This window comes from Ambystoma mexicanum, chromosome 1p (assembly GCF_040938575.1).
Source record: "Ambystoma mexicanum isolate Mex_15411 chromosome 1p, UKY_AmexF1_1, whole genome shotgun sequence".
NCBI classification, from domain to species: Eukaryota; Metazoa; Chordata; class Amphibia; order Caudata; family Ambystomatidae; genus Ambystoma; species Ambystoma mexicanum.
Window position 1 is genome coordinate 559850629 of NC_090921.1, and position 14967 is coordinate 559865595.

Genomic DNA, 14967 nt, shown 5'->3' on the forward strand with positions numbered 1-14967 from the left:
CCACCCCACCCCCCAGCCACCAGGGGCACCCTCCACCAGGCCCCCACTCATGTCTACCACCACCCCCACACCCCAGCAGTGCAGGGGCACCCTCCACCAGGCCCCACTCATGTCTCCCACCACCCCCACCCCCCAGCCACCAGGGGCACCCTCCACCAGGCCCCCACTCATGTCTCCCACCACCCCCACACCCCAGCAGTGCAGGGGCAGCCTCCACCAGGCCCCCACTCATGTGACCCACCACCCCCACACCCCAGCAGTGCAGGGGCACCCTCCACCAGGCCCCACTCATGTCTACCACCACCCCCACACCCCAGCCACCAGGGGCACCCTCCACCAGGCCCCCACTCATGTCTACCACCACCCCCACACTCCAGCAGTGCAGGGGCACCCTCCACCAGGCCCCCACTCATGTCTCCCACCACCCCCACACCCCAGCAGTGCAGGGGCAGCCTCCACCAGGCCCCCACTCATGTCACCCACCACCCCCACACCCCAGCCACCAGGGGCACCCTCCACCAGGCCCCCACTCATGTCTCCCACCACCCCCACACCCCAGCAGTGCAGGGGCACCCTCCACCAGGCCCCACTCATGTCTACCACCACCCCCACACCCCCAGCCACCAGGGGCACCCTCCACCAGGCCCCCACTCATGTCTCCCACCACCCCCACACCCCAGCAGTGCAGGGGCAGCCTCCACCAGGCCCCCACTCATGTCACCCACCACCCCCACCCCCCAGCCACCAGGGTCACCCTCCACCAGGCCCCCACTCATGTCTACCACCACCCCCACACCCCAGCAGTGCAGGGTCACCCTCCACCAGGCCCCCACCCATGTCTCCCACCACCCCCACACCCCAGCAGTGCAGCGGCACCCTCCACCAGGCCCCCACTCATGTCTCCCACCACCCCCAAACCCCAGCAGTGCAGGGGCACCCTCCACCCAGGCCCCCACTCATGCCTCCCACCACCCCCACACCCCAGCAGTGCCGGGGCACCCTCCACCAGCCCCCACTCATGTCTCCCACCACCCCCACACCCCAGCAGTGCAGGGTCACCCTCCACCAGGCCCCCACTCATGTCTCCCACCACCCCACACCCCAGCAGTGCAGGGGCAGCCTCCACCAGGCCCCCACTCATGTCACCCACCACCCCCACCCCCCAGCCACCAGGGGCACCCTCCACCAGGCCCCCACTCATGTCTCCCACCACCCCCACACCCCAGCCACCAGGGGCACCCTCCACCAGCCCCACTCATGTCTCCCACCACCCCCACACCCCAGCAGTGCAGGGGCACCCTCCACCAGGCCCCCACTCATGTCACCCACCACCCCCACACCCCCAGCAGTGCAGGGGCAGCCTCCACCAGGCCCCCACTCATGTCACCCACCACCCCCACCCCCCAGCCACCAGGGGCCACCCTCCACCAGGCCCCCACTCATGTCTCCCACCACCCCCACACCCCAGCAGTGCAGGGGCCCCCTCCACCAGGCCCCCACTCATGTCTCCCACCACCCCCACACCCCAGCAGTGCAGGGGCACCCTCCACCAGGCCCCCACTCATGTCTCCCACCACCCCCACACCCCAGGCAGTGCAGGGTCACCCTCCACCAGGCCCCCACTCATGTCTCCCACCACCCCCACACCCCAGCAGTGCAGGGGCAGCCTCCACCAGGCCCCACTCATGGTCACCCACCACCCCCACCCCCCAGCACCAGGGGCACCCTCCACCAGGCCCCCACTCATGTCTCCCCACCACCCCCACACCCAGCCACCAGGGGCACCCTCCACAGGCCCCACTCATGTCTCCCACCACCCCCACACCCCAGCAGTGCAGGGGCACCCTCCACCAGGCCCCCACTCATGTCTCCCACCACCCCCACACCCCAGCAGTGCAGGGTCACCCTCCACCAGGCCCCCACTCATGTCTCCCACCACCCCCACACCCCAGCAGGCAGGGGCAGCCTCCACCAGGCACCCCACACATGTCCCCCTGCCCCCAGGTCCTGACGATATTCAATCATGGCAGTAATGGGCAGCATACCCAGCACAAACACCCAGGCAAGGATAGCATCCACCCACATAGTGAATGCAATCACATGATACAACCCCAATGGCAAGTCTGTAAATGAACACATGTCCGTCACACACACATACACAATGGGTGCAAGTCAATGTCAAAACCCATATCATGACATGTATGAAACCAATGAGAAAATACCACAAGTGAAAGTTAAAAAGAACATGTATTAAAGATGAAAAATCAAGTAAAAAAATCAAACATACAACAATGGCGATAACAAAATAAATGGTCCATGTCCGAGAACAAATGTAAAAATAAGAAAAAAAAGTAATCCAAAAACAAATGTTGTCCAAAGCAAAATCATGTGGAATTAAAATAATGAAAAACCATTTCCTCATGGTGAACACAATAATTAATAAAAAAAATGTTTCTTCCAAAAGCAAACTATATACACGAAAATTCCAGGGTCCATGAGCCCAACACCATAAATGAAACCTACTACTACCTAATGAAAATAATATATACAAAAAAGTGGCCATTGTCCGAGCGGTCCAAAAAAAAAAGAAATTAATAAAGGAAACCTAACACTAACTAACTAAATAACTATATACAAAGGCAGCGGGCAAGTCCTGCGGCTCACTCGGTGATGTTGCTGGCCAGGGCATCATCGAACTCCATGTCGATGTCCTGGAGGCGGGACTCTGTCCTAGCCCCGAGGTCTCGCAGGGATAACCCCATGTCCAGCTCAAACTCCCTGCGAGCTTCCTCGAGGCACTCAGCCCGCCTCAACGCCCGACGCATGGAGAACTCCGCCCTGACCATGGTGAGCCGCTCCTCTTCCGCCCGCTGCCGCTCCGCACTTATCCGCTGGACCAACTGCTCCCACACGGAAGACACCACCATCCCAGGGTTGCCCTGCCCTCCGGCCGATGCCTGCCCCTCTGATCTTGAAGGCCCCGAGCCATGATGCCTCCCACGTCGAGCCTGCTGCTGCCTCCGACGCCACTGCCTCTGCCAGCACGACGGCATCCAGGCTGATGGAAACCACCGACGCCGTCGTGCACGTGCCCTGCCTGATGATGCTGTCACATCTTCCACCTGCTGGGGTCCAGTTGCTGTGTTGTCCACCCCTGCTGGACCTCCGACTCCCAACTGTGGCAGGGATGGGATCCCCACCGAGCTGGCTGCATTGGTCGGGGCAGGTCCACAGGGGGCCCTGGTGGCATCTGGGCTGGAAGACGGCAAGGAGAACGACTGGTGGATAGCCTGCACAGAGGAGGAGATGGCCGCCACATTGGCCAACACATGCAGGAAACCCCCGAACATGGCCGATCCCAATTGGGCCACGTCGGCACGGTGCACTTCGTGATGACGTGCGTACTCCTCCCGGGAAGCACGCACGGCATCACGAATCACAGCGGTGCGCATCGCGACCCCAATCAGGACCTTCTCCGCACGGCCAGGGGTTCCCACGTCCGCAGGTGGAGGGGAGTCAGGTGACATGGACATCCCCTCTACCTGCGGACGGGCCTGGGACGGGGCATCCCAGCTGGTGCATGGTGGTGCACTCACAGGGTCAGGGACAGCGACATGCACAGGCCCCTCAACGGTGACCTGTGCTGCCTCCTGCCCCTGGCCCTGGACTGCACCACTTGCACCAGCAGGGATGCCCCCACCAGGCCCCATGTGTGCCCCAGTGGCGGCCTCCTCCTCCTCTGTGCAAACCACCAACCTGGATGGCTCCTCACCGTCTCCCACCGTAGCAGGCCCCTGTGGGGGCTCACCCACCCCTTCCGCTGCAGCCGTGGGGGCATCCCCGCCGCCTTGCTCCACAGCGCCGTCTCCGCCCTCTTCTTCACTAGCCGCTGCGTAGAGGGAGACAAAGAACACAAGCATCAGGGCACTGTACAATGGTCCCCTAGACAGGAAGCAATAGCAGATGAGCACCACTGTCAAAGTACACTTCCATCATGTACCTCCACAACACATGGGTCAGTCCAGGCAAACACACACAGTAACAGGCATGGTGCATGCCATGGACATTTCCATGCATGTCCAATGGACTCTTGAAACATTCAATGATATGTAACTCACATGCATCATGGCTCATGCCTATCACATGCACACACTTCATCTCAGTCACATCCATCTGGCCCCAAACACACCAAACACAGCGGATACAAGGGTAATTTGGCTGCTTCACTGAATCTGTGCATTGTCACACACATGTGTCATGCATCCATGGCATGCACAAGTCACAGACACGCAGGTCAGGCACACAGACATGGCTACCATATATGTATCTGGCATCAGCACCCATCCCTCACCTCCACCCATGTCCAGGTACAGAGACTGGCATGCTCTCATGTTCAAAATCTGCATAGGGCTCCCCATGCGGCATTTGAACACATGCAACAACCATGTGGGTCACACATCACTGGTCGCACATGCATTACCATGATGTCCCTGCACACATACATGCATACATGGCCTATGGCACACATACAGGCAAGTATCATAGAACCAGCACACCGCAACATGCCCTGTCTCACACAGTAATGCTTGGACACTTACCGCTCAACTCCAGACGGGCCTCCCTCTCAAGGATCTGGGCGTGGAGCGCTGGGCGTACGCGTTCCAGGACCCTCATCTGGATGGAACTCATGCGGCCCCGGCCCCCCTCCACGAGGCGCCGGGCCTTCACAAGGGTCCTGGACCTCAAGTCCTCCCAGCGCTTCTTGATCTTCAGGACGTCGCGGGTTGCCACCCCCTCCGCGTTGATGGCAACCACACAGTCGGCCCAGATCCTCTGCCGTCCTTCCTTGCTGGCGCGGGACGATCCAAAGAGGGCATCATACTGCCCCAGGACATGCTCCACCAGGACACCAACTTCGGTGGCAGTGAAGCTGGTGCCCCTCTGCCCCTCTGGCCTGGGGTTGCCACTGGTGCCAGATGTGGAAGTGCCCGACATGGCAACCCCAGAGGCAGGTGTGGGTGGGCAACTGGGTCCTGGGGCTGGGCTGTGGAGCGATGTAATCCCAGTCGGGAGTCTTCAGTTCCAGCAGGGGTGGACACAGCAACTGGACCCCTGCAGATGGCTGATGTGCAGGCACCAAATGGCAGGGCACGGTGGCAGCAGGCAGGCAGGCAGGCAGGCAGCAGCAGATGGCACGTGGGAGGCTGCTCGGGGCACTGGGGGGCAGTAACTCGGCCTTCTGGGCAGGAGCGTGGTCTTCCGTGTGTTTTCGCGTGGCCAGCTTGATACGGATTGATTTGGCACGTGAAAATCCTGCACGTCAGCGTGAAATCCGAGGAAAGGTCCTTAGCGCGTAAGCGCGTCAGCACGCATACGCGATTCTATTGGACCAGAGTCCCTCAGCGCGTAAGCGCGTCTGTGACGTGACTCGCACGGGTGTTCCCCACTCAGCACGTGATGACGGGGCACACGTGGAAATACTGCACGTCAGAGTGTCATCGCGTGTAATTGGACAAAAGTGCGCGTACACGCGATTGGCCTATGTACGTGTATTTAATGGGTGCGCGGCCACTTACACACGCAAGTACGTCAGCGAACCTGTATCCCGTGGTGCGTGTGAATTTCCACACGCTATTGGACTGGGAACTGGATTCCAGGGGTGCGCGGGTCACACGCTGTATCCCGTGGTGCGTGTGAATTTCCACACGCTATTGGACTGGGAACTGGATTCCAGGGGTGCGCGGGTCACACGCTGTATCCCGTGGTGCGTGTGAATTTCCACACGCTATTGGACTGGGAACTGGATTCCAGGGGTGCGCGGGTCACACGCTGTATCCCGTGGTGCGTGTGAATTTCCACACGCTATTGGACTGGGAACTGGATTCCAGGGGTGCGCGGGTCACACGCTCGCCTAGAACACGCGCAAAGCATAAATTTGCGCACTTTAACAATAACAAGCTCAGACGCCAGGATGAACATACCGTTCCTAGCAGCAGTGGCAGTGGGCTACCAAAGGAGGAGGAGGAGGATAGTCAGGGCCAGAATATTCACACCCAGAACCAGCCTTTTCGGGATGCCTGATGACCAGGTGTATGGGAGGTACAGGTTTCCACCACACATTATACTGGACCTGGTGAGTGAGTGGGAGGATGACCTCACATCACCCACCCTGTGCTCCCAAGTACTCAGCCCCCTGGAGAAGGTCCTCAATGTACTGCACTTCTTAGCCACTGGATCATTTCAGCAGACAAGTGCCATAGTGGGTGGGGTGTCACAGGCCACCCAGTCACGCTGCCTACACCAGGTCTTGAACATCATGACTGCACGCCCATCAGTCCGCAGGCACATATACCTGCCCAGAACACCTGCAGAAAGGCATGCTGCCGCCCTGGATTTTTACGGTGTGGCACGATTCCCCAAAGTGCTAGGTGCCATCGACTGCACCCATGTGGCTCTACGTCCCCCCAGGGCATCTGAGCACATCTATAGGAACCGCAAGCACTGGCATTCCATCAACGTGCAGGTAGCATGTAATGCCAAGGTAATCATCACCTCAGTATATGCCAACTATCCCGGCTCCACCCACGACAGCTTCATTTACCGAATGTCCACCCTAAGCCGGGACCTAGAAGCTGGGCGGCATGGCGATACATGGCTGCTTGGTGAGTATGTATGCCACTGCACATGCATGCATGTTGGATACTGAGCAAGGTCACAACCCCACCAATGATACCAATCACCACCTCCACAGGGGACAGTGCCTACCCTCTCAGCCCCCACATGATGACGCCAATTCGGAACCCCACCACGCCACCCGAGGTAAGATATAACACAGCCCACATTACGACCCGGGGCATAGTGGAGCGCACATTCGGAGTGCTAAAGTCACGCTTTCGCTCCCTTGACCGTTCTGGCGGGCAGCTGTTATACGCTCCCCCAGTAGTGTGCAGGATCATAGTGGCAGCATGTGTCCTGCACAACGTTGCAACACGCCGAGGCCTGGCCGTGGACATGGTGGTGGCCCCACATCCCCAACCACATGCACAGCCGCTGCGCATGGGAGGGGAAAGGGCACGGGGGGTGGCAGCCCGTACACAGCTAGTGGCTAATTACTTCACATAGAAATCACACCCCTGTGGAGTGCACACTGCCCTGGCACATTCCATCTGACAATCAATGATGACTCAACCTGACACTGATCCTGAATGTCTGGAGAATGAACCGTGAATACCATATCAGCCTGAGATTGTTCACCTGGAAGTGTCACAATGTGTGCATCCCTACCCACACAGACACCACCAATGCAGTTTTGTGAAGTTACACATTCAAGCAGCTAAAATGATTACCCACTTGCAAAATGCAACAAGAGGACAGTGCCATGTCAGCCAACCCAACCCGAGCACCGCCACACGACACACCGTGCCATGTCATGCTAATTGCAGGTAAACAAAGTAATCCCCACAACATGACACTAGTCTCACTATGTACAGTGTCCCTATTGGAAACCTGCAACACCTGAAATGCTCACAGCAATGCCGGACCAACAACATACTTGAGCACGTAGTACCATTAACATGACATCACAAATGTTACATATTAGTAGTCTCACCACCTGGAAATGCCTGCACTCCCACCACTACCAACTGTGCAGTGTTGGCGCCATGTAGAGTTGTAGGTGCACTGCTGCCAACATGGACCCCATCTCCAGACTAGAGGTCCTTGTGTAGACATGAGGAAGGGACCTGCAAATTGGGAGGTAGACACAGAAGATGAGTTACACATCAATGCAACATGCAGTGTACAACACAACAGCAATATGCACTAGGAATGTATACACAGTATTGACTACAGACTGCCCACACAGCTCATGGGAGTCCAACGTCACTGTGTAATTCACTGTCACTTGGGCACACCCTTTGCAAGCCCATGGAAACGGGAAGCAGGAGGGGTGTGTGTGACTCAAACCCAAGCATCTGAACCAAATACATTACAAGCCTGCATGTGCCCAGCCACAATGCAGCGTATGCCCACAGGAACCACGGAAGCCAACAAATCGTCCCAAAAAAATAGGGAATAAAAGAAATAACAATAAAAATAAAAATAAGAAACAATCAAAAATGGCCATTGATGGGCCCGGGGGGGTTGGGGAGGCCACCCAGGAGGTCCGAGGACAGGATGCACACCAGAACTCACCTGCGTGGATCCTGGGAAAATAAAACACCTCCATGGGCTCATGGCCCACACGGCTACCCTGTTGTGGGAGTATCACTGCTGTCGCTATTATCACCCTGTGCAGCTGCATCCGGAGGTGGTTGCACTATGGGAGGCAGCCCACGCAAGGCCCTAGTCTGCTCCTCCATGGCTGCAAGCATGCGGGTGTGGTAGGTCTGGTTCTGGAGGATGAGTGTGCGGAGGTCCCCATGCAACAACTCACGGGATGCCCGGACCTCCGCCCTCGTTGCCTGCATCTCAGCTGAGAGCGTACGGGTGAGACGCTCCAGCTGCTGTTCTGTCCTTTGGTGTGTTGAAGCCTCAAGCTCAACAAGAGTCGTCCTGAGGTGAAGGAGCTCCTGCCTCAGGGCTTCCCTGTGGCCCTGGGACTCAATGGAGATGGCCTCCTGCAGAGTCGCCAGTGCCGCCCGCCTGTCCCTGTTGGACCCCAACATGTCCTCCCTGTGTGACTGGCAGATGGAGTCGGTTGCCTGCTCTAGTCGCTCCATCAGGCTTTCTGGGGGGACAATGGAAGTGGCCACCCTATCCATGGCCTGAGCCATCATCTCGGATGATGCAGCCTGTTGGGTTGCCATACCGTAAATGGATTGCTCCCATGCGGTATTGCCGGGTGGCGTACGGCCACCACGTCGGCGGGCACCACACCTGTCTGGGGCAAGGCGAACTGCGCCTTGCTGTGCCGGCACTGCCTGAGGCTGCAGGACTGCATTCCCCCTCTGATCTGCTGGCCCAGGAACAGGATCAGATGTCGCGGAGTGTGACCCTGCATCCGTAACCACCGAAGGCGTAGCTGCCAACACTGACATCCCCATGGAGGGTTCTGACCCTGGTGCAGGTGGGTGAGACAGAACAGAATCCCTCCCTGGAACACTCACCTACGACGGCACGTAGGTCTCATCCGAATCAACACCTGAGTACAGCTCGGGGGAGGTGCAGCCAGAGACACCCCTTGAGAGCACGACCTGCAGCACTTGTGGGTTCTCCCCCACCACCACACCACGTCCCTCACTGGTGGTTGGTCGGCCCTCGGACCCCTTCTGGGTCTGCACCATCTCCACAACCCCAGCAGTATCAGGTGCGTCTTCCCCTGCAAAGACATGAAAACAAAGAAATGGAAACAGGCATTAGCACCATGGCACACAATGAGGGCTGAGAAGCAAGAGAACCAGTACTTGATTGACACATGTCCCACATGACTAAAACCCTCACTGCGTATGAAGTGCAGGCAAATGGCACACACTGATGACACCAAGATGGAAAATGAACACATTTTCTGCATGCTGCCTGGCAGTGGCATCACACATTGGCCTGTGATTGCCAGGTGAAACACACATGCCATCACACAGATGGCATGTACCATTGCTATTGAGTGAAGATGGAGAGGAGGGCAGCACCTATTCATTCAGTCCAGTTCCCGCATGTAATTGCTTTTCTAATTCTAACAGGTCAGATTTTTCACCTGGAGCTGCCAGTCTGAAATGGTCCAATTGCACAGGGACATGTGTGTACAAATGATATCCAGGTAACAAAGTCTCTCCACTTCACCATTGCCATGTCAGACATGTGACTAGTGGACAGCGACATGGCTAGTAAAAGTGGGGGAATGCAAACAATCTGACTGATGACTAGTGGACAGCGACATGGCTAGTAAAAGTGGGGGAATGCAAACAATCTGACTGAATGAACAGTGAAAAATAAGCAACAATGTTGTGGCAAGGTGACACTTCAAGGGCAACTGGCGTGCAGTTGGGCTAGATGTCTACTGTTGGCAGAAGGGATACTGCTATGGCCAAATGCAGCTGCGCAGGAAGTATTGCATGAAGCACATGGCTGACCCATACGACTCAGGCGCACACACTCTCACCTGGCACACAAACAGAAGCCCTCACACACACACCATGCACATGGATGACACACACATGCATGTGCACTCACCGGACAATGCCTCTTAATCAGCTAGATCTCCCACGCCTTGGATCTGTTCCTCCGTGACGTAGGTCCCAGCGACTGACTCATGTGGAGTGAGTTCCATGTCTACTACTGGAGACCCACCTCCAGTCACTAGAGTTGCGGCATGACTTGAGGCCAGCTTACTCTTTGCCCTGCGCTTTAGGTCATTCCAGCGCTTATAGCAATCATTGGCTGTGCGCCTCACGATTCCAAGGGCACTTACGATGTCCGCAACGGTCTGCCAGTGTGCCTGGCGTTGTGCAGGTGTGGTCTTGGATCCTGCAACAATGACCATCTCGTTGTCATGTCCGGACACATACTGGACAAGTGCATTCAGTTCGTCATCCGTGAAGCTGGGCTTCCTGGATGGGCCGGACTGTGTAGCCGTGTCTGGGGCATCAGCCTGTGCCGGACGAGCACTCTTCCTCTTCCGCTTGGAAGGTGGTGGTGATCCTGAGTGTCCTGCGCCGCTCTGGACACTAGGGGCAGGAGCCCTGGTGGACTCTGTATCAGGAGTGTGGGATTGCACACTCAGCATGGGAGTTGGTGCAGGCATTGGCTCTAGTGTGATGGTGTCAGGGGGAATGTCAGCAGCATGGACTAGGACCGACACTGTCCTGGCTGGGTGTGTGAGGGATGGGGTGGATGGAGCCGCAGCTGCCCCTGCAGCCTCTCCGCCCTGCCTCCTTGGTGCAGCAGATGACCTTGCTGCCCCAGATCCACGTGGCATGATGGCATCAACGTGCACCAGCGCACGTGTCGTAGCCCTGCTGACCTGGAAGTCAGCCATGGAGTCAGCCAGGTCTGGTGCCACAATGGGCTGGTCCAACAAGGGCTGAGCATGGATGGTGTCAGCCACATCAGCCTCAACGGGAGGGGGGGAGGGGGGGATTATGGGTGCCCGTGACTGGTCCTCCACACATGGGGGGACAGGCTCACCCTGCAAGTTACGACCACGTCCCCTACCGGATCCACCACGGCCACCACTTGTGGCTCTTCCACCTTTGCCACCCTTACGGAATCCTCGCCTCCCAGCCATGGCACTGATGTTAATGTGCGTATGGGAGTGGATGTAGACTATTGTCCTGGGCAATTGGGGGTCAAAGGGGTTGGGTACCAGATGGTAATTGTACCCTAGTGCTCTAGCAAGGCTGATTGTAACCCCTGGGGAAAGATGACGGGTCACGCAACGCACAGGAGGCCCAAAAAAGGGAGATGACGTGCACGCAACCCCTCCCAGACCACGTGTGCAGAAAGAAAAACCTGCACTACGCTGTGGCACCCAGTAACACAAGAATGAACGTATGCGTGTCACACGCAGCCTAGAATGACCTCTGAAGGGGTAGGCTACACACGGGGCAAGCACAGATGTTAGATACGTGCGTGACTCACCGTCTGCCTGGTAAACGAGCGTGTAAAAGGAGCATGTTTGGTTGGCAACACCCCCGCCAAAAGAAGATTTGTACGCTGTCTGAGGAGACAGGACAACAGTAGAAGGGAACACTGTTTGAGGGAACAGGCCCAGGTAAAGCAGTAAAAGAGAAAAAAGAGAAAAAGCTGTCAGAGGTAACAGGGAATACGAACTTGAAACGCCGTGAAGTAAATCGCGTGTGAAACGACAAGAAGTACAGAATTCACCCACTCGCTCTCCACGAAAAGCACGTACAAGGAAAACGTGTTCTACACGTACCTTTTATACAGGCCCACACGTCCAGCGTCACTTATGCGGCGTGTACGCGCTAGGGCCATTTCCACCAATTACATGCTTTGTCACTTCTGCGTGTAGGGCCATTTCCACCAATCACACGCGATTACACTCTGACGTGCAGTCTTTCCACGTGTGCTCTGTCATCACGTGCTGTGTGGGAAACACCTGTGCGGGTTACGTCACGACGCGCTTACGCGCTGAGGGCCTTTCCTCAGTTTTCACGCTGACGTGCAGGATTTTCACGTGCCAAATCACTCCGTACCAAGCTGGCCACGCGTACGCACACGGAATACCACGCTCCTGCCCGGAAGGCCGAACTACTGCCACCCAGAGCCCGAGCACGCTCCCACCTGCTGCTGCCTGACTGCCTGCTGCCCCTGCACTGCTGGGGGGTGGGGGTGGTGGGAGACATGGGTGGGGGCCTGGTGGAGGGTGCCCCTGGTGACTGGGGGGGTGTGGGTGGTGGGAGACATGGGTGGGGGCCTGGTGGAGGGTGCCCCTGGTGACTGGGGGGGTGGGGGTGGTGGGAGACATGGGTGGGGGCCTGGTGGAGGGTGCCCCTGGTGACTGGGGGGGTGGGGGTGGTGGGAGACATGAGTGGGGGCCTGGTGGAGGGTGCCCCTGGTGACTGGGGGGGTGGGGGTGGTGGGAGACATGGGTGGGGGCCTGGTGGAGGGTGCCCCTGGTGACTGGGGGGGTGGGGGTGGTGGGAGACATGAGTGGGGGCCTGGTGGAGGGTGCCCCTGGTGACTGGGGGGGTGGGGGTGATAGGGGACATGAGCGGGGGCCTGGTGGAGGGTGCCCCTGCACTGCTGGGGGGTGGGGGTGGTGGGAGACATGAGTGGGGGCCTGGTGGAGGGTGCCCCTGCACTGCTGGGGGGTGGGGGTGGTGGGAGACATGAGTGGGGGCCTGGTGGAGGGTGCCCCTGGTGACTGGGGGGGTGGGGGTGGTGGGAGACATGAGTGGGGGCCTGGTGGAGGGTGCCCCTGGTGACTGGGGGGGTGGGGGTGGTGGGAGACATGGGTGGGGGCCTGGTGGAGGGTGCCCCTGGTGACTGGGGGGGTGGGGGTGGTGGGAGACATGAGTGGGGGCCTGGTGGAGGGTGCCCCTGGTGACTGGGGGGGTGGGGGTGATAGGGGACATGAGTGGGGGCCTGGTGGGGGCTGCCCCTGCACTGCTGGGGGGTGGGGGTGGTGGGAGACATGAGTGGGGGCCTGGTGGAGGGTGCCCCTGGTGACTGGGGGGTGGGGGTGATAGGGGACATGAGTGGGGGCCTGGTGAGGGCTGCCCCTGCACTGCTGGGGGGTGGGGGTGGTGGGAGACATGAGCAGGTGTGCAGGGTAGTCCCCTGTTTTGTGAGCTGCCTGCAGGGGCCGTGGAGGGTGTACAGGGAACACCTGTGAGGACCCACCCAGCCTAATCGCGTGTGTAACTTCCCACGCACCCCTGTAATACACGTACCAAGCCAAATCGCGTGTGAGAATTCCCGCGCACCCCTGAAATACATGTACCCTGCTGAAATCACGTGTAAAACTTCCCGCGCACCCCTGAAATGCATGCGCCCAGGCTATTCGCGTGTGGAACTTCCCGCGCACCCCTGAAATACACGCGCCCAGGCTATTCGCGTGTGGAACTTCCCGCGCACCCCTGAAATACACGCGCCCAGGCTATTCACGTGTGGAACTTCCCGCGCACCCCTGAAATACACGCGCCCAGGCTATTCGCGTGTGGAACTTCCCGCGCACCCCTGAAATACACGCGCCCAGGCTATTCGCGAGTGGAACTTCCCGCGCACCCCTGGAATACACGTAGCACGCTGGGAGACATGAGTGGGGGCCTGGTGGAGGCTGCCCCTGCACTGCTGGGGGGTGGGGGTGGTGGGAGACATGAGTGGGGGCCTGGTGGAGGGTGCCCCTGGTGGCGGGGGGGTGGGGGTGATGGGGGACATGAGTGGGTGCCTGGTGGAGGCTGCCCCTGCACTGCTGGGGGGTGGGGGTGGTGGGAGACATGAGCGGGGGCCTGGTGGAGGGTGCCCCTGGTGACTGGGGGGGTGGGGGTGGTGGGAGACATGAGTGGGGGCCTGGTGGAGGGTGCCCCTGGTGACTGGGGGGGGTGGGGGTGGTGGGAGACATGGGTGGGGGCCTGGTAGAGGGTGCCCCTGGTGACTGGGGGGGGGGTGGTGGGAGACATGAGTGGGGGCCTGGTGGAGGGTGCCCCTGGTGACTGGGGGGGTGGGGGTGATAGGGGACATGAGTGGGGGCCTGGTGGGGGCTGCCCCTGCACTGCTGGGGGGTGGGGGTGGTGGGAGACATGAGTGGGGGCCTGGTGGAGGGTGTCCCTGGTGACTGGGGGGGTGGGGGTGATAGGGGACATGAGTGGGGGCCTGGTGGGGCTGCCCCTGCACTGCTGGGGGGTGGGGGTGGTGGGAGACATGAGCAGGTGTGCAGGGTAGTCCCCTGTGGGCTGCCTGCAGGGGCCGTGGAGGGTGTACAGGGAACACCTGTGAGGACCCACCCAGCCTAATCGCGTGTGTAACTTCCCACGCACCCCTGTAATACACGTACCAAGCCAAATCGCGTGTGAGAATTCCCGCGCACCCCTGAAATACACGTACCCTGCTGAAATTGCGTGTAAAACTTTCCGCGCACCCCTGAAATGCATGCGCCCAGGCTATTCGCGTGTGGAACTTCCCGCGCACCCCTGAAATACACGCGCCCAGGCTATTCGCGTGTGGAACTTCCCGCGCACCCCTGAAATACACGCGCCCAGGCTATTCGCGTGTGGAACTTCCCGCGCACCCCTGAAATACACGCGCCCAGGCTATTCGCGTGTGGAACTTCCCGCGCACCCCTGAAATACACGCGCCCAGGCTATTCGCGAGTGGAACTTCCCGCGCACCCCTGGAATACACGTAGCACGCTGGGAGACATGAGTGGGGGCCTGGTGGAGGCTGCCCCTGCACTGCTGGGGGGTGGGGGTGATAGGGGACATGAGTGTGGGCCTGGTGGAGGATGCCCCTGCACTGCTGGGGGGTGGGGGTGGTGGGTGACATGGGTTGGGTCCTGCTGGCAGGTGC